At 40.8% G+C, this 23254-nt stretch overlaps 1 protein-coding gene across 2 annotated transcripts in view; it reads left to right on the top strand.

Moving 5' to 3' along the window:
- Positions 1-23254, top strand: part of pcbp4 (poly(rC) binding protein 4) — a 108397-nt gene that overhangs the window by 5157 nt on the left and 79986 nt on the right. The window contains exon 2 of one of the 2 annotated variants that reach the window (XM_061904172.1): positions 956-1091. The gene's annotated coding sequence lies outside the window, so the exon portion shown is untranslated. Of the gene's footprint in view, positions 1-830; positions 1092-23254 lie in introns of those variants that run through there. The other variant, XM_061904171.1, reaches the window with a different exon arrangement.

Consider the following 23254-nt stretch of genomic DNA (forward strand, 5'->3'; position numbering starts at 1 on the left):
GGAAGGCGGAGTACACCCTGGACAAGTCGTCACCTCATCGCAGAGCCAACACAGATAAACAGACATTCACTCGATACAAACATCTATCTATCTATTTATCTATCTATCTATCTATATATCTATCTATCTATCTATCTATCCATATATATGCAATGATACAAAAATTCATCCATTCATCCAATGATACAAACATCTATCTATATGTATGCAATGCTACAAAAATTAATCCATTCATCCATCTGTATGTATGCATGCAATGATACAAAAATCAATCCATCTATCAATAGATAGATATATCTAGTGTCCATTCATCCATCTATCCATCTATCCATCTATCCATCTATCTTATCTATCTATCTATCTATCCATCTATCTATCTAGATAGATCCATCCATCCATCCATCCATTCAAATCTTGTATTGTTTTGCAATGTGTTAAAGCAGTTGCAATACAGACAAAATCCACTAGATGACGTCCTTTCACTACTTCCACCTTCGTCAAAACTTCAAAGGACATGTGCTCGGCTGTTTTAGTTTTTTGTGAGATATATATATATATATATATATATATATATATATATATATATATATATATATATATATATATATATATAGTTGTATTGTAATGGTGCATGGAATTTGATATTCAGTATGTTTATGTTAAGTTTGTTTACGCAGAGGCACAAAACGTGACATAATGTCAAAGAATCGAAGAGTGAATATCAAGCGGATCAAATAAAATAAGCATGCTCATACTGTTGTCGTGTAATAATTGTCATTGTTGTGCTGAGTGAAGGTGCGCTCCAGCAGAGGTCCTGTGGGGCCAGTAGGAGCGCAGTGTGCAGGCCAGTGCGCACGCAAGGGGCCCCCCTGCCTCAGTCTCTCTCCATCACTGTGCGGGCTGGTCGCTTCCCTCTTTGCTTCTGTGCACGCATTGACTGTCAAACCCTCCACAGTGCGCGGACTCACCAGGGGAGGACAACCGGCGCTGCAGCTCCGTGGTCGTGGACTCCAATGTGGATACAAACCCCGAAGAGCTTCGATCAATGGGGATACTTTAACTGGAGCCTTCGACCAATTACACGAAAACAGGTAAAAGGGGCATACCTTCATTTATAGTGTTCTGATTTCATAACATGTATTTCTGCATGCTTGGTTGCACTCAATTCTGAATCTTTGCATGCATGAGGGTGAATGCGTGAAGCCATGAACAGTCCCAGCTGGACACAGTCTCCCGGTGGACAATCGTTGTCTTGTGCGAGGACATTTTTTCATGAAAGCGGACCAGTCGGTTCTGAACACAATGATCTTTCTGCACAATGCCGCTGGTGTGGGCGTCCGCTCGGTGCTGAGGCAGCGACTTTGTGTGACAGCACCATTATTCATCCAGATGCCCAATTGCATCAGTCCTATATGTGGATGGGGAAAGAGTCGAGATAGGACAAAAAGTGACTTTAAATGGCAATGCTGTAGTTTGCAGGGGGGTTGCTAATATTTGTGTAACCCTAACATGGAAGGAACAAAATAATAGAAACAGACACAGTGCAGTTCTGCCCAAGTCATGCGTCCTGTTATATTGCATTGTAATTAAATAAACGTATCTGCGATGAGGTGGCGACTTGTCCAGGGTGTACCCCGCCTTCCGCCCGATTGTAGCTGAGATAGGCACCAGCACCCCCCGTGGCCCTAAAAAGGGAATAAGCGGTAGAAAATGGATGAATGAATGGATAGTGTCTGTAATTTTCATAGTGATACATAATGTGAAAATATACCTCATTAATTATACATCAGGATAGGATTTTTTAAATGATTGTTATGAGCAGCATATTATGTTTGAAAGTAATGCAAGTACAAGGCTATCCAAAGTGCAGCCCGAGGGACATTTGCGGCCCCCAGCCCATTTTTCATTGGCCTGCAATAGTTACTGTTAAATAAGACTACAACAAAAAAAAGCGTAAATGTTTGTAGTAAACATATTAAAAAAAAACTTAATAATTAAACACTGACACCAATGGAACAAAACTGAAATGCAGGTTGTAAAGTTAAAGATAAAGTATCAATGATTGTCACACACACTAGGTGTGGCAAAATTATTCTCTGCATTTGACCCATCACCCTTGATCACACCCTGGGTGGTGAGGGGAGCAGTGGGCAGCAGCGGTGGCCGTGCCCGGGAATCATTTTTGTTGATTTAACCCCCAATTCCAACCTTTGATGCTGAGTGCCAAGCAGGGAGGTCATTGGTTCCATTCTTATAGTCTTTGGTATGACTCGGCCGGGGTTTGAACTCACAACTTATCGATCTCAGAGCGGACACTCACTAGGAAGAAGTGTAAACTGAGAGGGTAAACCAAAGTAAACAACATTTGAATTAGTGTCGACCACATTTTTGGTATCAGAGTATGTCCAGATCAAGTATGCTTTTTGCGGCACACAGCTATTTTTTTTTTTATGTTACACATTTTTAATAATACAATTAAACAAGAAAACCATATTGACAAAAGAAACCCTGCAAAAAGTTGAACTAAAGAAATGAATATGCTTTGTCACTTAGAACATAAAGCTTAGATGGCTTTTAAAAACATCACCATTTTTAGTATGTGGCCCCGGCAAAAACAGTTTGGACACCACTGCTGGACAATATATGGTTTTAAAACATAAGGTATGGTTGCGCAATAGATTTGATGCATTTCCCTGTTGTTTTTCTAAATTATATTTTAGACAAGATGAATAGAAATGAAAAGATGGTGTTTCTAATCAAGCATGAACGCAGTGACGCACACACAAGTCTGTAAAATGCAATCAATAAAACATCTGGAAGTGGACCACTTGATTGATTCAGAGAATCATGGTCTTTTCAGCCTGGAGATGCTCATGAATCTTGCAAACGCCCCTCCAGCGTCCACTGAGTACATTCAAACAAAAGTGGAAGGAAGTAGGACACAATTGAAGAATTGCGCATCACTTAGGGTGGGACTCAAAGCATTTTTTGGCCTAAATACTTTGGTGGAAAGGCTTCAGTTGAGCAATGTTTTTTGTTTTTTTTATCAAAGCAAATGAGATTAATAAGGTAAGGAATAATGATGTCTTATGAAAAGGAGTGCTGGTTGGGTGTGCAGTAAATGTGTTCCAGGCACACACACACACACACACACACACACACACACACACACACACACACACACACACACACACACACACACACACACACACACACACACACACACACACACACAGACACACACACACATACATCGTTAAGATGCACTTTAGGGGCGGAGAGACAGGCCCTCATGTGATGCAGACTCTCTGTCCAAATGCAATTCCGTAATGTGAGAGGCAGATCTAATAAGAACTGGAAGAGCATCTTCAATAATGAAGCCCCACCTGCATCTGTGCTGCAGAGTGAGGGCTGTGGCTGAGAGGCTTCATAAATAACTCAAGCCAGACCTGACATGTGCTGCTCCAACGTCTGGAAGCTGCCAATTTCTCTCATCTTCTAAAACACTGTTCTGGCAGGCCGAGGAAGTAGAACGGGCACCCTGCTTGGGTATGGTTTTGCAGTCATCAAATAAATGTGCTTTAGCTCTACTTCATTAAACAGTTTTGCAGGGAGAAATCCCCTTCTGTTGACAAGGAAAGTACAAGCAAAGCTCCTCTGTATGATTCAGGCATTTAACAGCGCCTGGGAAGCAAAATTGTTAACGCTGCTAAATACAAAGACTGTCACCTTATTCATCCTATTGATCCCTCAGGCAAAATCAATAGCAAATGATAGCTGAAATGATAGAGACGTATAAAACAAACACTCGGGATGTGATCAATTGACCACCTATCAGTATCGGACATTTTTTGTGGGAATGTATGTGATTGCCATTGCTGATTAGCACATTCTATTGCTGATTTTTAGCCACTCCTCTAATCTAAAAGTGATCACCTCCATTACGGCTAATAAACTGCCTTTCTTTGTATCTTGAGTGTCATTACCAAGTTTCATGTTCACTGGAGGATACTGATTGATTGATACTTTTATTAGTAGATTGTACAGTACAGTACATATTCCGTACAATTGACCACTAAATGGTAACACCCGAATAAGTTTTTCAACTTGTTTAAGTCGGGGTCCACGTTAATCAATTCATGGTAGAAACTGAAACATATTACACACAGAGTAAGATTAAAAAAAAAAAAGTTAAAGTACCAATGATAGTCACACACACACTAGCTGTGGTGAAATTACCCTCTGCATTTGACCCGTCCCCTTGTTCACCCCCTATGGAGTGAAGGGAGCAGTGAGCATCAGTGGCGGCCACGCACAAGAATCATTTTGGTGATTTAACCCCCAATTCCAACCCTTGATGCTGAGTGCCAAGCAGGGAAGTAACGGGTCCCATTTTTTATAGTCTTTGGTATGACTCGGCCGGGGTTTGAACTCACAACCTACCGATCTCAGGGAGTACACTCTAACCACTAGGCCACTGAGAATAAGAAACTAAATTATATATTGTGTTGATGTTGTTAAACTGTCAATAGCACTCACCATACACTGAAAAATGTACAGTTAATACTAGGGTTGGGTATTGTTTGAATTTGAATGATTCCGATTCTTTGTTTTGATTCCGATTCCTGACGATTCTCGATTCCGATTCTCGATTCCGATTCTTCTTGTACCATGTCGGGATCAATGTGTTTGCCAGGTAGTCCCTGGAAGGTGGTATGTATTTTGGGTTGAGAGTTTTCACCATATCCCGGCAAACATAAACAAACATGTAATGTTGCTGTTACTGTTTAGCCCAGTATCAATTAGCTTAGCTCTAACGTTATTGCTTAACTAACCTAAATGTTGGAGATTCCACCTCTGAAAAGGGATGCAGTCTTTTGACTATGTGTGCAGTGACCTTTCTGTGGCACTTTTCCGTCTGTGGCACCGACATCTTCCCTATTGCCGCTACGGTGAACGGAGTACGCTGAGCACATCGCGGAGCCTGGCTAACAGGTTGTAAATTGTCTATGAAAAAAATATGCGGGCTAATTTGTTAGCCGCCTCAACGTTGGCGCAAAACACATTTATTGCATATATATTGTTTTACTTACCGGATTCGGACTGCAGTGCAGTCACCGAGGTGCCAGGCTGGGCGTCGGAGCCGGAGCCAGAGGAAGAGGCAGAGGACGGTCGGCGCAGCGCGTCGAAGACGGGACACGCATTTATTTGTACTCCATGAACTCTGAGGTGCTTCATCATGTTCGACGTGCACCCCCCTAAGCACGAAACAGTCCTGTCGCACGTGTTACATTTCGCCGATATTTTTTTTTTTTTAGTAAAATAAAGCCACACTTTCGACCGCCGACGCCCGCTATCCATGCTTGACTGACTCGCTCGGCTACGTAGACTCTGCTATGCTAACACTTTTGGCGGTGGGCGCTTCTTTGTTGGTGTTCAGCGGCTTCTTCTTCCGGTTGGCGGATTTATTCTTTTTTTCCGGTCGGCGGACTGGGTATCGAAACTAGGAATCGAAATTTTAACTTTTGAACGATTCCGGGAGAATCGGAAAGTTAGTCCTGGTTCCAATCAAAACTCCATACTCGATACCTAACCCTAGTTAATACATGTGATTGGTATTGGTATCGGCCGATATCACCCATGGATGATCGGTATCAGAGCTGATGGTATAAAAGCCCTGATACTGAAAACCCTACCATTAAAGGGATTCGATATAGATGTTGTCAGAATAGCCTTAATTTGAAATAAATTAATTTCCTCTCCAATCTGTGAGATGTATCCTGTGTAGCAATTAACTTGCCTGGGATTAATTAACCTGTGCTTGTTGCTATCTCATAATGGCTGCCTCTCGGGGCTCAGCTCTTTGCTCTACCTTACTGTGTGGATTGAAAAAAGATCTGTGCGCTGCATTCCTTATCTCTGCGTCGTAGCATGAAATGGTCTCTGTTGTACAAGAAGTGGCGTGCACGGAATCCAGTCACATGAACGGCGGTTTGTCATCCGGCGAACAGTGGCCATCATTTTGCGCTGGCGCTTGTTGTTGTTGAGCAGTGAAGGGAGTCTTTATCTGAAAACGCATCGTGACCCTGGCTGCTGTTCTTAAGCCTGACCCGGTGGCTGACAGCACAGAGAGCCATCCTCGCTATGAAAAGATAGCACTGTTTTAAAGGCCGCTGTTTAGACCCGGCGGGCCACATGACACTCCTTGCTGTGGATTACTGTGTCCCTTTTATGGAGTCCTGACTATACAGACTGGGGGGGAAAAGTGCAACATTAACGCCTTCCCGACAGTTCTGCCCTTTTGTCCGCATTACACAGCTTTCTTTCAACCGGCCATCTGCATCAGTGGCTCTTTGTGTATGGGACCAATGAGGAGAGAAGCTTTTTTATCACCCCCTTCAGCTGCCGAGTGCCTGAAATATTTAACAGTGACTGCACTATTTTTGGGGTTGTGCTCAGTTTGTTCTGGAGCTTATGCAACAGCAAAGTGCATTGTAATGTTGGAGTCCAGTTGACACACACAGGTGATGATCATGTGCCTATGTCGAAGGAGTGTATTCACCTGTGATTTATGGCGCAGCCTGAGTAAGGGCTTTAGGCACCATTTGAGCTGGGGTTAATATAATTGCCATTTTTATATAGCATCTTGTAGCTGGAGAAACAGGGACCAGCGTCTCAGGTTACCTCCTTCTGTGACATATCGATCCAGTCCTCTCTGCCTCCTCGCAACCATCTCCGTTTCTCCGTCTATCGCTCTCAATGTGCTTCCATCGACCCTCCTCCTCCCATCTCCTCTCTCCTCCTGTGCCCCATGAGGTGTCAGATTTTCTGACTCATGTTCCGCCGTGGAGGATGGGAGGAAAGTAGGGATGAAAGCAAGCTATGGCGAGGAAAGTCATTTTGCAGATACAGTGCGTGACCTTCATCCAATGAGAGCGATGGGATAAAAGCCGAAGTTAATATCCTGCCAAAGTGTTTTCTCCACCACGCCAAAAACCATTCAGAATGATATATGGTGCTATAATACAAGCTTTCTAATAATAAGAAGCACGCTATTATAAGTCAAGGCAACGCCAATTGATGAGAAAATCCAGATTCAGAATTAAGAAGGATAAACGCTCTCTGCATAATCTGGTGGAAACAGCCGTGCCATGAAAACCAGATGTTCATACGTCTATAACAAGAAACTCATTAAAGGCCTACTGAAATGAGATTTTCTTATTTAAACGGGGATAGCAGGTCCATTCTATGTGTCATACTTGATCATTTCGCGATATTGCCATATTTTTGCTGAAAGGATTTAGTAGACAACATCCACAATAAAGTTCGCAACTGGAGAAAAGCCCTGCCTCTCTACCGTAAGTCGCAGACGACGACGTCACATGTTGATGGCTCCTCACATATTCACATTGTTTTTAATGGGAGCCTCCAACAAAAAGTGCTATTCGGACGGAGAAAACGACAATTCCCCCATTAATTTGAGCGAGGATGAAAGATTCGTGTTTGAGGATATTGATAGCGACGTACTAGAAAAAAAAAAAAAAATTAAAAAAAAAAAACGCGATTGCAATCGCGTTGAATTGAGACGGATTCATATTTTTTTAGAGACATTTACTAGGATGATTCTGGGAAATCCCTTATATTTCTATTGTGTTGCTAGTGTTTTAGTGAATTTAACAGTACCTGATAGTCGGAAGTGTACGTCCACGACCGGGTGTTGACGCGCAGTGTCTCAGGGAAGTCGATGGCAGCTGTACGGGAGCGCAAGCTCAGCTGATATCCGGTAAGTGGCGACTTTTTAACCACAATTTTCTCACTGAAAACTGCTGGTTGACAAGTGGTCGGGATCCATGTCCGCTGTGATCCATAGGAAAGTTTCAACTCCGTGAATATTAAACAAGGAATCACCGTGTGTTTGTGTGGCTAAAGGCTAAAGCTTCCCAACTCCGTTGTTCTACTTTGACTTCTCCAATATTAATTGAACAAATTACAAAAGATTCAGCAACACAGATGTCCAAAATACTGTGTAATTATGCCGTTAAAGCAGACGACTTTTAGCTGTGTGTGTGTTGAGCGCTCATATTCCTAACAGCCCATGACGTCACGCGTATACGTCATCATTACGCGACGTTTTCAAGAAAAAAAGTCCCGGGAAATTTAAAATTGAAATTTAGTAAACTAAACAGGCCGTATTGACATGTGTTGCAATGTTAATATTTCATCATTTATATACAAACTATCAGACTATCAGTGGGTAGTAGTGGGTTTCAGTAGGCCTTTAATTTGCCAGTGAAATTAGGGAAAGATACATGACATTTTTTGACTGGAGTCGCATGCTAACAAAAGCTGTCATGAAGCTCAGACTGTGCCACTGTAGCTCTGGAACCACTCAGTAGATAAGGACTGACATCCCAGAATAACCAGTAAGGTTCGTTATCTGCACGTTTGTGTCATTGCACCTCGGCAGGCAGACTGTGATTTAACTAACAAATTCTGGCATGTATCAACCCCTTGATGGTTTTTATGCAGAGTGAATGCTCAGGGATATGTCATACCATCAAAATACAGTCTTAGAAAATGATGGTTGTTCATTAGCCATATTGGATCCACTCATAAGTATGCAGATTCAGAGGTTTTGGACGTGAGGACCAGGTGTGATAGCAGGAAGTATTGATTCAACCCACTTTGAGATATGGCAGTCGTTATAAACGCTGCAATTTACACAATTTGTAGCTTCTGGTATGTCAACACGATGCTAAAAAAAAAGGAATGACGGTGAGAAAGCTTTTCTTGTCTAGATAAGAGAGTTACGGGCGATATTTAGGAGCCTTATCTAACTTGATAGTGCTCTATATTTATAAGATCAGACACATTTTTACTGTTGGTTTTGTGTTCAGGTGCCTATTTGGCATACATTCACATTCGATAGAAGTCAAATTGTACAAGGGTTTTCATCTGAAATGATATACAATGTACAAAATCCGCGATGGGCATTTGTTTTATCTTAAAATAACACAATCCTACTCATTTTACATAGTATCGCCTTTTAAAAAAGAGAGTAACAGCTCTGATTAGTAAAACATAATGTTAGGGGACGGCGTGACGGATCTGGGAGAGTGGCCGTGCCAGCAGCCTGAGGGTTCTTGGTTCGATTCCCATCTTCTACCAACCTTGTCATGTCCGTTGTGTCCTTGAGCAAGACCCTTCACCCTTCCTCCTGATGGGTCATGGTTAGGGCCAGCAACCTGACGGGTTCCTGGTTCCATTCCCACCTTCTACCAACCTCGTCATGTCTATTGTGTCCTTGAGCAAGACCCTTCACCCTTGCTCCTGATGGGTCGTGGTTAGGGTCTTGCATGGCAGCTCCCGCCATCAGTGTGTGAATGGGTGAATGTGGAAATGGTGTCAAAGCGCTTTGAGTACCTTGACGGTAGAAAAGCACTATACAAGTATAACCCATTTACCATTACCATTTAGTCGAATTAGCTGGGACACCTAAGTTAAGCTCTTTGAGTGTCTACAAAAGTGCTATATATACATTTTATTAAAGGGGAACTGCACTTATTGTATCTTACTTTGTGTATTCTGAATAACAAAAAAAAAAAAAAAAAAAAAAAAAAAATATATATATATATATATATATATGTGTATATATATATATATATATATATATATATATATATATATATATAAATTCTAGCAAGAAGCAGCTAACAAAGCAGCCCATTCATCTACTCAGCTTAAAACCCCGAAAAAAGCACCCCAAAAATCACAACAATGCGACATTTACATGTCGCGACCTGCATAGGAACCAAGCTATAGCAATAATGTTATTGTAAGAACTACCATGGAAGAACTACTTTTGGTAACACAGCACCTTGCCACAGAGACACTCACGCTGCTCCTTTTGTCACAAGAAAAGAGATAAGAAGGCCTCTGAGCTGCTGTGATTGTAGCTGCTTAATTGCCTCGGAGTTTGTAAAGTCTAATGCTCAATTATAAATCAAGCCTCACACTTGAATAGTAGAAGGATGTGGCCACAAGACGAGAAGTTGCTCAACTTTGAAGTTTAACTTGGACCCAACAACGTTGCTAGAAAACTTTGCAAGATGCTCATTTCCTACCAACATTTTTTTTTTACCTGAGCAGTGAGAATTATGCAGAATTCTTCATCCAAACAAATAACACAAGTCTGTGCTGGAAGATACAACCATCCCATCAGTCACCATCCCAGTGAGAGCGGACGTTGTAAGTGACCGTTTCATTATGTTGGCATTTTCTTTTTCTTTATTTAGCACTTTAGCACTTCTGTAGCTGGGTTTGTTGAGTACCCAGCTTCTAAAATGGGTAGATCATCCTGTCTACATTCAGGCTCAAAAACATAAGGTTGTGGATCCTCATTTGACCCAAAGTAGTCGTTGTTGGCTCTCAAAAAGTCTTGTCTGATTAGTAATGGTCGTCAATGTTGCAAATATCGACCGTTGCTGTGAGCGCTGCAAAATCAATGCGCAAGGGAAAGAAGTTCTCATACTGCTTAAATTGAAATGTACTGTACTAAAAATATTATCCATCCATCCATTTTTCTACCACGTGTTCTTCTCAGGTTTATTGTTATTTTTTACAGACACAATATGAATGTGCCTGTTACTACTTTACATAAATACTTACAGCATACTTACGTATTCCCATCTGAGCCATCTCTTGCGAGCATTTTTTTTTTTTTACTATTTAGAAGGCACAGAAAATAGAGAGAAATGTTTATTCTTGTCTCACACAGAGTTTGTGGATGATGCACATTTTTGGTTTATGGTATTTATTTTGAACACGCATACTGTACAGTTACAATATGATACATCACATATTTCCAGTTTGTCATTACATGTCTGAAAAGGAGTATGAAGAAGCAGATCTTAAGTCCTAGCGCCAGTGCTAATGTTTACATACAAAAAAACTGCAGCAAGATAGAAGGTTTGCGTTAATGCAGTGTCTTTATCCATCCATTTTTTACCGCTTATTCCCTTTGGGGTGGCGGGGGGCGCTGGTGCCTCTCAGCTACAATCGGGCGGAAAGCGGGGTACACACTGGACAAGTCACCACCTCATCGCAGGCAGTGTCTTTAATGAACAATATACTTGGTTGACCACTTGTGCAGATATGCTAAGGGAGTATTTAATATCATCATGCAGTGTTATGTCCTAATGTTAATGTTAGACATTTATTACAAAAAAGATTTTGCATGGGAAAGAGCCGTATTTTTTCGAATGTATTTTAGCTGGTTGGACTAGTGAGCATCAGTGGCTCACTTAGTGAATGTTGCGGGGTCAAAGTATGGATACTTCAATATGGTGCAGTAATATCACTTTAGGGCGGCATAGCTCGGTTGGTAGAGTGGCCGTGCCAGCAACTTGAGGATTGGAGGTTCGATTCCCGCTTGTGCCATCCTAGTCACTGCCATTGTGTCCTTGGGCAAGACACTTTACCCACCTTCCCCCAGTGCCACCCACACTGGTTTAAATGTAACTTAGATATTGGGTGTCACTATGTAAAGCGCTTTGAGTCACTTGAGAAAAGCGCTATATAAATATAATTCACTTCACTTCACCGATGAGTACTGCTCTCCAAAATGATCCTACAGAAATATATTAATGCATTCTCTACTTTTGCTAAACGTGATATTATGAGGGGGAGTTTGTTTCAAACAGAATCAGGCACTGGTAGTACACTGGTAGTATGCAAGAACATAATTTAAATTGTATAACAAGTTGTATTGACACTGAAACAAGTTTTGGCAACAAATAAATACTAATTTTGAAAAAAAAAAAGAAATGGTTGATGTTTTCGATGCCAATATTCATGTTTTTGTACACTTTGTGTTTTTGTGTTTCAAAGGTTTTTATGATCACTTCTCTTTTTTACGATTTTTTCTTTTTTTTCAGGTTCACTTGTTTTTTTTCATGATATGAAAATTATGGCTGTGTCATAGCACGAGTGGGCCAAGCTTATAGCAATTTTACCCAGAAGCAGTTGGGAAGCTGGAGTACCCGGAGGGAACCCACATAGTCACGGGGAGGACATGCAAAGTCATCACAGAAATATCCCGAGCCTGGGATTGAACCCAGGACTGCTCAAGACCTTCGTATTGTGAGGCAGACGCACTAAACTATGATATTTGTCGAAACTCCGTGTGGAACAATTGTAGCTGTATTGTAGCTGTATTTATTCATTTAAAACATTTAACACCATACATGTACAGCTTGGTGTGACATGAGTAACAAATTTGTGTTAAAATATGAGACTTTGACTTTCGTAATGTTAAGCAACCTCTGGCTGTTCATCCTCTTCTTCCCCCGGGAGGGAACCGATCATAAGCCCGCTCAGTGGCCTAGTGGTTAGAGAGAACAGAAGGTTGTGAGTTTAAACCCCGGCCGAGTCATACCAAAGACTATAAAAATGGGACCCATTACCTCCCTGCTTGGCACTCAGCATCAAGGGTTGGAATTGGTGGTTAAATCACCAAAATGATTCCCGAGCGGGGCCAGCGCTGCTGCTCACTGCTCCCCTCACCTCCCAGGGGGTGGAACAAGGGGATGGGTCAAATGCAGAGAGTAACTTCACCACACCGAGTGTGTTTGTGACTATCGGTGGTACTTTAATTTTAAACTTTATATCCAGGCTGTAGAGACAACTTCATGCATGGAAATAATTAAAACCTTACATCTGATCGATCTTTTTCTTTCTATCTTTAAATAGGTGGACTTATGTCTTATCGTGTGTTTTATTGTATTGCATTGTCAAGTATGATATTGACGTGTATAAACAATGTGTTGAAACTACTATTTTTTAATGCTTGTATTTATTTTTGGCCAAAACTTGTTTCAGTGCCGATACACCCTTTTCTACAATGTCAATTTTGTTTTTGATAGCAAATCTTACTGGCAGTGTTCTGGCTCCATACAAGAGCAGCATGCAGTCAAAGGGTCTCAGGAGGGCCTTGTGGCTGACAAGCGGCTGGCTGTGACATGGCTATGCTTCAACTCTAAATGAAGCCAAGGTCTGATAGGGGAGGGCAGTGCCCTGTGCGCCAAGGACTGACCCCTCCCATTATATGTGACAGAGCTGAGACAGACACGACGAGAGATGAAACACTGTTCTTCAGCTTCAAGCGTCTCCTGTTTCACAGCTCAAGCCTTCTCTTAGCTCATGGAAGAGATTGTGGAAGGGTGTTTGGTGCATTTTCCCTTTTTCAAACGCTTTTCAGACTTGTGAGATTTGACAAGTAATCCAGACATGGGATGAATGTTTAACTGTATGTACTGTATATAGCAGGGGTCAGTAAGCTTTTTGGCTGAGACAGCCAAAAAGCCAAATATTTTAAAATGTATTTCTGTAAAAGCCACATAATATTTTTTTTAACACTGAACACAACTAACATGTGCATTTTTAAATAAGACCAACATTTCTAGAGTATAGGTCTCTTATTCTTTGTAATAACATTGTTATTCTGAAGCTAACTATGGAGGGGGCGTGGCCCGGCGGCCTGCAGCAAACTGGGGTGTGCCAGGACCGGCCTCGAAATCAGCGAGAGCTGCGTAGATGGCCCACCTGAGCCTTGTTATCTAATCACCTGTCACCCTGTTATAAGCAGCAGCCAGGAGGAGAGACGGGGTTGGGGCTGGGGCCGGAGCGCGAGCGAGAATGAAAGAGAAAAATACAATTGCTGTAAAGCAACTGAGAGACTTATTGAAAAATAAAACAATAGTGTAACCCTGAAACGGGCTCTCATGTTTGTGCTTGGTGGTCTGAAGAACCCCCAGGAGGACAAGCCCCACACTAACCATTAATATATAAATAACTTCTTAACGCAACTTCTTGAACAGGTGCGGTAGTAAATGGTTGGATGGACTAAGAATGCATGAGAATGTTTTATGTTTTGATTATTTTTAACACTTATTAAAAGTGGAATTATTCATTACCTATCATGTTAAGCAATGTCAGCTCAGATTTATCCGAGAGCCAGATGCAGTCATCGAAAGAGCCACATCTGGCTCGCGAGTGATAGGTTCCCTACCCCTTGTATATAGCATGTACGTTTGTATATGGGACATCAGAGTGAATGGTTTGATATCAGGCAGATAGAAATGATAATTTGTGAAAGTGAGGAGGACGTTTCGAGACATGCTTGCAAGTATAGCATACATGCATATGTGCATACATAGGCACCGAGGGTGCTTCAGGGCCTGAGCACCCACAGACAATGCCAAGTACCCACATGGGATTGATTGCAACTTTTAAATCATTTTGGAAAATTCTATCTTGTTGTTGTTAATTTGGAGGCCTCAATTCATATTGCCTTTAGTTAACTAAAACCTAACCAAGATATAACCAATGATAGAATCATCTTAACTTCAAACACACTGCACATGTGGGAATGAATGTAATACTTAGTCAACAGCCATACATGTCACACTAAGGGTGGCAGTATGAACAACGCCAACACTGTCATAAACATGTGCCATATAGTGAAACCACACTAAACAATGACAAATGCATTTTGGGAAAATATTTGCACCGCAACACAACATAAAATCTACAGAGTAAATTCCCAGAATTCCCTGCAGCACCAACTCTTCCGGAACACTACAATATAAACAAACCAAATCCACTGTAATCACACCATGTACAATAGCGTATCTAGTCGATCCTACTATGAATACATCAATATTTTTTAACAACACAAAATCTTCTTTCGTTTTTTTTAAATGTATATTATGTATATAAACTCAGGAAATATGTCCCTGGACACATGAGGACTTTGAATATGACCAATCTATGATCCTGTAACTACTTGGTACCGGATTGATACCCAAATTTGCGGTATCATCCAAAAGTAATGTAAAGTATCAAACAACAGAAGAATAAGTGATTACATTTTAACAGAAGTGTACATGGAATAGGTTGAAGGAGAAAGTAAACCGATATTAACAGTAAAAGAACAAATAGATTGATAACTTATTTTCTACCACTTGTTCTTAATAATATTGACAAAATAATAGAATGATAAATGACACAATATGTTACTGCATATGTCGGCAGACTAATTAGGAGCCTCTGTTTGTTTACTTACTACTAAAAGACAAGTTGTCGAGTATGTTCACTATTTTATTTAAGGACAAAATTGCAATAATAAAGATTCTGTTAAGAATGGGACTTGGGGGAGTGTTGTTTTCCCGAGGTGCAAAGCGATTGGAGTGAAGGTAAAGACATATTTAATTTTACTCATAAAAAGAAACAAACAAAAGGCGCGCACAAGGCAGAGAACAAACTTGGCTATGAAAACAAAACTAATTATATAACTTAAACTATGGACATGAAAACAAAACTTTAAATCTATGGCATGAATAACGATAACTTACTTAGAAAGGAACAGGATCATCAGCATGGATATCATTGGTTTGTAGAAGGTGACAAAGGGTGATGTCGCCAGGCTGACTACCTGGTAACTGTGGCTTAAATAATACTGTGGTGATTAGTGAAAATAGGTGCGTGACATGGGGACAGGTGAAAACTAATGGGTAACCATGGAAACAAGGAAGTGCAAAACAGGAAGCATTGGAGTCTTAAACAAACAGAACATAACTAAACAAAACATGATCACAAGACATGACACATCCATCCATTTTCTCCCGCTTGTCCCGTTCGGGGTCGCGAGGGGTGCTGGAACCTATCTCAGCTGCATTCGGGCGGAAGGCCTTGTACACCCTGGACAAGTCGCCACCTCATCACAGGCAATAATAAATATGTTTATTATTATTATTAAAATATACCATAATATTTTTTTGTTAAAATAAAGCCAATAATTACATTTTTTGAGGTCCCTTTTATTTAGAAAAGTATCAAAATACTTTTGTAAATATTGATATCGGGACAACAATGATACACACACACCAAGCACCCACTGGCAGAAATGTAGCTTGGCACCTATGTGTGCATACGTGTTGGCCAAGCTTTTCTGCCATGGCTTGGCCAACCCGTATAGGTAAAGTTTATACAAATATGCAGCCTCTCTTTGAATCCTTGTTTGAAGTTTTAATCAAAATGGAATGGCGCTCAATTAATCAAGAAGCATCTGCGTGAAGTCGGTGCTGCCGGTATCTGAGATAACTTGGCCTTAGCGTTGTACGGAGCTCCTCTGTACGTTCTCCATGGTATAGGCAGGACTACTAAATGTCAGTCAAGTTTGTTTACGTGTGTGTAGTTGTGTGTGTGTGTGTGTGTGTGTGTGCGTGCATGTGTGTGTGCATGTTTGCACCCGGAGGATCTCATTTAAATTTGTTCAAGACAACAGCGACTGACTGCCCACCACTGAACGGTAGTTTAAAGTACTAATGGACTTTTCATTTCCTTTCCTTCTTTTTTAGGTTGTTTATGCTTTTTTTTTGTCATCATTACTGTCGAGGTCTCGGGGGAAGATGCTCTCATTGTGTCATTTTACGTATGCAAACAGAGTTTCAGGCTGCAATAACAGAAAAGTTTTTTTTCCTACACAGTTGCATGTTTGCAGGGAAACTTTCTCTAGAAGATCTGCAAAGCATCTGTGAAGTTTGAATACTAATTAGCCACTTGTGTATTTATATGTGTATTAATATCTAATATTCTTTTGATTAGAAATGGTTGGTAGGTCTTGTCATTGCACAAGTACAACAAAACTTTTTAGCACAAACCCTTTGAAGATTAGACAAACAGATGATTGATTGCCACAAGGCGCCCCGTAAAAGATGGGAAAAAGGTCAACGCTGGGGGAGGATGAGTAAAAAAATACAATCTATACTTGGCTCCTAAGGGGTCCCAGTCTGGAGTGGTAAAAAACCTCCGTAGCAGAGCACATATACATATTTCAACATCTGTGATTATTACAGTGGTAACTCGGTTTTCGTAAATAATTTGTTCCAAAGACCTCTGGTGAAAATCAACTTGTCTGTGTGCTCACACAAGTTTGTTCAATTTAAGCCATCACATGCTTGCACGAGTCAGCATTGCCCTAAATAAACATCCTTTTTGGATAGACTGAGGGCCAGTCGTAATACAGCCCCTCGCCCTACTTTTTTAGCTCTATCCTTAAATTGTGCATGTTCCCGTGAAGGTAGTGTTGTCCCAATTACTCTTTGCATGTAGCGGGCATAACAAAAGGGTAAGGGGTATGAATCTAGCCCCTGAGAGAATTGCAGATGCTGACTCGCATACAAATGTAAAAAACATTAACTTTGCAAACCCTCAAAAAAATTCACAAGAGACAACAGTCGTTGATGGCGGCTTCTTTTCTGTGTGTGCCGGGTTTGTTGTGTAATGGTGAGACTTGGGTTGTACGTCACACTATTACTAATAAAGTAGTACGGTATATGAATTAAAAAAAGGTACTACTACCTTTGAAAAATACCGGTACTTATTTTTTATCCACATATGCTGCTGCGTGTGTCGCATACAAGCAGAAATAGTGTGGAGAGGAAGAATAGCCAAAAAAAGACAATTCTACTGGTTGATAAAGAGGGTATGTGAAGCGCAATATGGAGGTGTTCAAACTTCAAAACTCATGATTAAGGTGATACTTTAAAAATGGAAGTGCCACACTGCAAGGCGGTGATTTAAAACATGCCTCGCCAAAGGTGGCAATACAGTATTACCACCTTTGCTTCAAACGTAGGTAATATTTAAATAACACACATTGAGATCTGCATAAGGAGTTTAAAGAGTGACAAGTAATTTAGTTAACAACTCGCCCTGTTCACATATAGATATGTAGATGTGCGCACAGCTGGTTGGCTTGTTGCCAAACTATCCCGCCTACGTGGTGTAAACTAATGCAAGTGAATTGACTACATGTTGTAACAAATTCCCACTGTTCCATTTATGTTCTATCTTTAAAAATGTGTGTTTTACCTGTTACATGTCTTATTTGTGTACTTTTAGCCATAATATTGTTTTCAGTATGTACTAATAATTGTATTTGTTTTAAAGCACGGATCAAAATTGGCAACCATAAATCATGAAGCATTTAGTACAATGTCATTAAAGCTTTATTCTTTTCCAACCTAATTCTAGATTATGGCAAGCTATATGTAATATGTAAAATTGTAAATTGTTATTTGGATGTTGTAGTCGTAATGATTTGTGCAGTCCTTTGAGACATTTGTGATTTGGGGCTATATAAATAAACATTGATTGATTGATTGATTATTTGAGTGCATCGGTGCAATAAGAAAAGTATTTTTAATGCATCATAATATTTTTATTTTATAAATTAAGCCAAAATCACAATGTTTGTGGTCCTCTTTATATTGAAAAGTATCAAAATACATTCCGATATACATTTTGGTACCGGTTCTCTTATTGACTTTGATTTGACTATTGCTCAATGCTACTGTACAACTTTATTTGGCTCTATGGTGGGTTAACAGTGTATGAAAATTGAGATATATTTTTGGTAATAATGTTCGCCTACAACTCAACATGAATGATACTACTAAAAAGGGTGGCTGTTTGTGATGCAACCAATGTTTTGTATTTTCATGAGACACATCTTACACACAGTACTACAAAGTCGTTATCCAGCCAAAGTGAGTCCACACTTTTCATTTCACCAATGTCGGTGCCTCTTTGTTTAACTTCACAGCTTGAGTCCACCGTATAAATGCAATTGTTCTGTCATTTCTTCTTCTGTAACTTTGACCCAGAACAGTTTTTAGCCACTTGTGAAAGGAGAAAATCGATGGAGGATTATAACTTTAAAAAAGATATACTGCAAGAGTGCATTGATAAGTGTTTTGTAAGGTTAAATATAAGGATAGTTAGCCAAATCCATATCTGTTCATATTCTGCGGTGCACAGAGTGTCATTGGCCTGATTGACTACGATCCAAATAAGTTCTAAATAGCATGTGCGAACTGTAACATCTAGTGCGCTATTTCCGGGCGTGTACGATTGATAACTTCAAAAGAGGTGCAGAGATTTTTGAGTATATACTAGTTGTCACCATGGAGACACACATTTCCCTCCACATTCATGTTATCAAGATTTCAAACCATTGTTTTTGAACTTACAGCATCCAACTATAGTCAACTTGTGAAATATATAGGTAAATAGACCCAAAAAAATAATGTAGGCACCAAATTGGAGATGGTCTTAGTAGATTCAATCATTATCCTGAGTGATGAAATATATATATAAAAAAAAATAAACAATATTGATTTTGAGCAAATAGCACATTGAAAATCGCATAGCCCTCGACTATTGTTATCACGCATCCTATTTCTGGATGACTATTTGCGTCATGCGCTTGTGCTAAATTTGTTCAGCAGAGGGTTTTGTTTGCTTGCAAGCTAATCAAAATGGCACATGAATAACTTCTCCAGTTTTTGTGATTGCCTGCCTTTTTGGGGCTAAAACAAAAACTGACAATGTACAAACGTAGAATCTTATACAAATGACTTTACTTTAGAATACTGATTCTCAAACTTTTTTCACAAAGTACCACCATAACGACCAACATTAAAACACAGTAGCGTAGTAGGCGTATTCATTGAAAAAAGGCAGAAGTTATATTTAACAAGTATACTTAATATTTTTGGCCACTGTAACATTACACAGTTTGAACAGTAGCACCAGGGATAACTATAGGAAAATAAAACACTGTAGTTCAAAAATTAATTAAATTAAAATTAATTGCACGTAAAAGTTAAAGTACCACCAGATGAAGCCCACCTACCACTAGTACCATAGTTGAGAGTAAATGCTTCTGTCTTTACTAGTGTCGTAACAATTCTTAGATATTTTTGTAAGTTCCAGCCTCTTTTTCTGTTTATTTTTATCTTAGATGGTGCAGCAAGTTGATATTAGCTATGATATTTTAGTGAACTTGTTTTTTTCTGTAATACAGGGGAGCATCTGATGCACCATGTGTATATTGTGCACTTTCAACCTTTGTTTCAATACCTGTGTGCATGGCTGCAGGCTACAATACCATCTGTGGTATATGTTAGCCTCAAAGTTTCTCAACAATGCATCTGGTTGTGGAATTCTTCTTCTGAATGGCATCTCATCTTCATTCTCCTCACTATCATCTTCTCTCTTGCATGTGTAATCAGGTTAAAGAATGATTGACGCCAGTGGATGGATATGAATCACACTGCACCTCCTGCAAGAAAACTTGGAACGTTGGGCATAGAGTTATTGACATTCCTTTGTCCTTTTTTTACCAGTATGGCTGTGAAATTTTGTCTTGAATTGCATTCGTTATTCAAGGCTCGTGACCATTGGTGGGGATAGGGATGTAGATTGAGAGATTTGCTTTACGGCTCGCATCACGGTGGTAGAGGGGTTAGTGCGTCTGCATCACAATACGAATGTCCTGAGTAGTCTGGGGTTCAATCCTGGGCTCGGGCTCTTTCTGTGTGGAGTTTTCATGTTCTCCCGTGAATGCTTGGGTTCCCTCCGGGTACTCCGACTTCCTACCACCTCCAAAGACATGCACCTGGGGATAGGTTGATTGGCAACACTAAATGGTCCCTAGTGTGTGAATGTGAGTGTTATCTGTCTATCTGTGTTGGCCCTGCAATGAGGTGGTGACTTGTCCAGGGTGTACCCCGCCTTCCGTCCGATTGTGGCTGAGATGGGCACAAGCGCCCCCCGCGAGCCCAAGGGGAATAAGCGGTAGGAAATGGATGGATGGGCTTTCCGGGTCAGCTTTTTTTTCACCACGACAGATTGATGCAGGGTCTACATCACTGCGGAGGTCGAACCGATCCGCTTGTCAATCTATGAATCCACTCTTCCCTCACTTGCCAACAAGACCCCAAAGTATTTGAATGCCTCCACTTGGTGCAGGATCTCCTTTGCAACCCGAAGATGGCACTCTACCCGTTTTTGGGCAAGAACCATGGACTCTGACATGGAGGTGCTGATTTTATTACCAGTCGCTTCTCACTTAGCTTCAAAGCAATCCAGTGAGCGCTGAAGATCTTGTCCAGATGAAGCCAGAAGGACCAAATCATCCGCAATAAGCAGAGACCTATTCCTGCAGCCACCAAACAGGATGCCCTCAACGCCCTGGCTGCGCATAGAAATTCTGTCCATAAAAGTTGTAATCAGAATCGGTGACAAAGGGCAGCCCTGGTACAATCCAACCCTCACTGGAAACGGGTCCGATTTATTGCCAGCAATGCGGACCATGCTCTAACACTGATTATACAGGAAGTGCACCGCCACAATCAGGCGGTCTGATACCCCATACTCTGACCACTCGCCACTGGACTGCCCGAGGGACACAGTCAAATGACTTATTCAAGTCCACAAAGCACATGTAGACTGGTTGGGCAAACTCCAATGCACCCTCAAGGATCCTGCCGAAAGTAAGGCGTTAGTCCATAGTTCAAAGACCAGAACTAAAACCACACTGCTCCTCCTGAATTGGAGGGTTGACTATCCATTGTAGCCTTCTCTTGAATACACCTGAACATACCTTACTGAAAAGACTGAGGAGTGTGATCCCACGATATTCAGAACAGCCCCTCCGGTTCCCCTTTTTAAATAGAGGCACCACCACCCCAGTCTGCCAATCCAGAGGCACCACGCAATACTGCAGTCTTGTCAACCTCAACAACGCCACAGCATTTAGAGCAGGGGTGCCCATTAGGTCGATCGCAAAGGGTGTGTCAGTCAATCGCCTGCCAGGCATTAAAAACATAGATCTAAAAATTAGCGATCATCCATCTTCTCTTGTGTCACTTGAGTAACATTGGGGGCCACCCAAGGATTTTGTGAGATGACAATGTCTGCTGCAAACTTAATATTAATTAGAAAATGACCGTCAGGAAGGCGAGAAACACTTTTAATTTTGACAGACTTTCGCACCGTACCTGCTGTCAAAAGCCTACAGACTGACCACACAGTTCCTGTCTTCACAAAAAAAGTGCTGCTCCATTTGGCTTGCGCTAACAAAATAAGAGTGTGTTCTAATGTGTAGATGTTCTTGCAATGTGTATAAAAACGAATATGAAAGTTGGGCAAAAAAGACACCAAAAACCAACCACTTTCATGTGGTATTGGACAGAAAGGAGTACTTTTTTTTTCTCCTTCATTCCAAAATTTGGAAGTTACCATTACTACTGATAATCATGTCTGATTCCAGTCATTGTAAATCATCAGATTCAGGTAATACATCAACTTATATTCTTGTCATAAATCTATATGTGTTAAATATGCCTGTATTTTTATTAAACATATTGAATATGTTGAAAACATAAATTAATATATATATATATACATATATATATATATATATATATATATATCCATCCATCCATCCATTTCCTACCGCTTATTCCTTTTGGGGTCGCAGAGGGCGATGGTGCCTATCTCAGCTACAATCGGGCGGAAGCCGGTGTACACCCTGGACAAGTCGCCATCTCATTGCAGGGCTTATATATACAAACTTGTATATATATGTGTGTGTGTGTGTGTGTGTGTGTGTGTGTGTGTGTGTGTGTGTGTGTGTGTGTGCGTGTGTGAGTGAGTGAAGATGAGGTAGATCACCTCGACTTGGTCATTTGAAAAGTGGCTTGCCTGCTGAAAAAGTGTGGGCACCTCTGATCTTGAGCCTTAATGAAATCCGGGCATATCTCATCCACCCCAGGAGCCCTGGGACCGAGGAGCTTTATAACTACCTCGGCAACCTCGGCCCTAGAAATAGGAAAGCCCACACCAGGCTAATGAAAGATGGGAACAAAAAAACATTTTGCGTTTATATTATTTTCCTGTTATACTTACCATTTGTGATGTCTCCTATGCGTTGTTCTCAAAATCCTTTGGGGATACATGTTAGCATTTATGTAATAAAGATACACTTGATGTGTCACACTTCGGTTGCACTATAGCGATGATTGTGGTCCATGTTGCTGAAGATAAACGGAGACAGTGTGCGGGTACAAGGTCTTTCAACACAACCAAAGACTAAAGCATTTGTGCAGCAAAGGGCACGCCAAACAAACACTAATGCATTTGGAAATGCACCAAAACCCAAGACTACATGGGAACAAACTTATTCGGAAGCCTTAAAGTAGAGAAGAGCATTTAACAGCAAGGACTAAACTCAAAACGAGGGCGCTGGGAGACGAAATAAAGCTGCCACACTCAAAAAGGAAGTGGAACTACAAAATAAGTGCACAGGACAGGAACTCAAAATTACTCTTTGAAAAACACTAAC

The sequence above is a fragment of the Nerophis ophidion genome, linkage group LG06 (assembly GCF_033978795.1).
Source record: "Nerophis ophidion isolate RoL-2023_Sa linkage group LG06, RoL_Noph_v1.0, whole genome shotgun sequence".
NCBI lineage: Eukaryota > Metazoa > Chordata > Actinopteri > Syngnathiformes > Syngnathidae > Nerophis > Nerophis ophidion.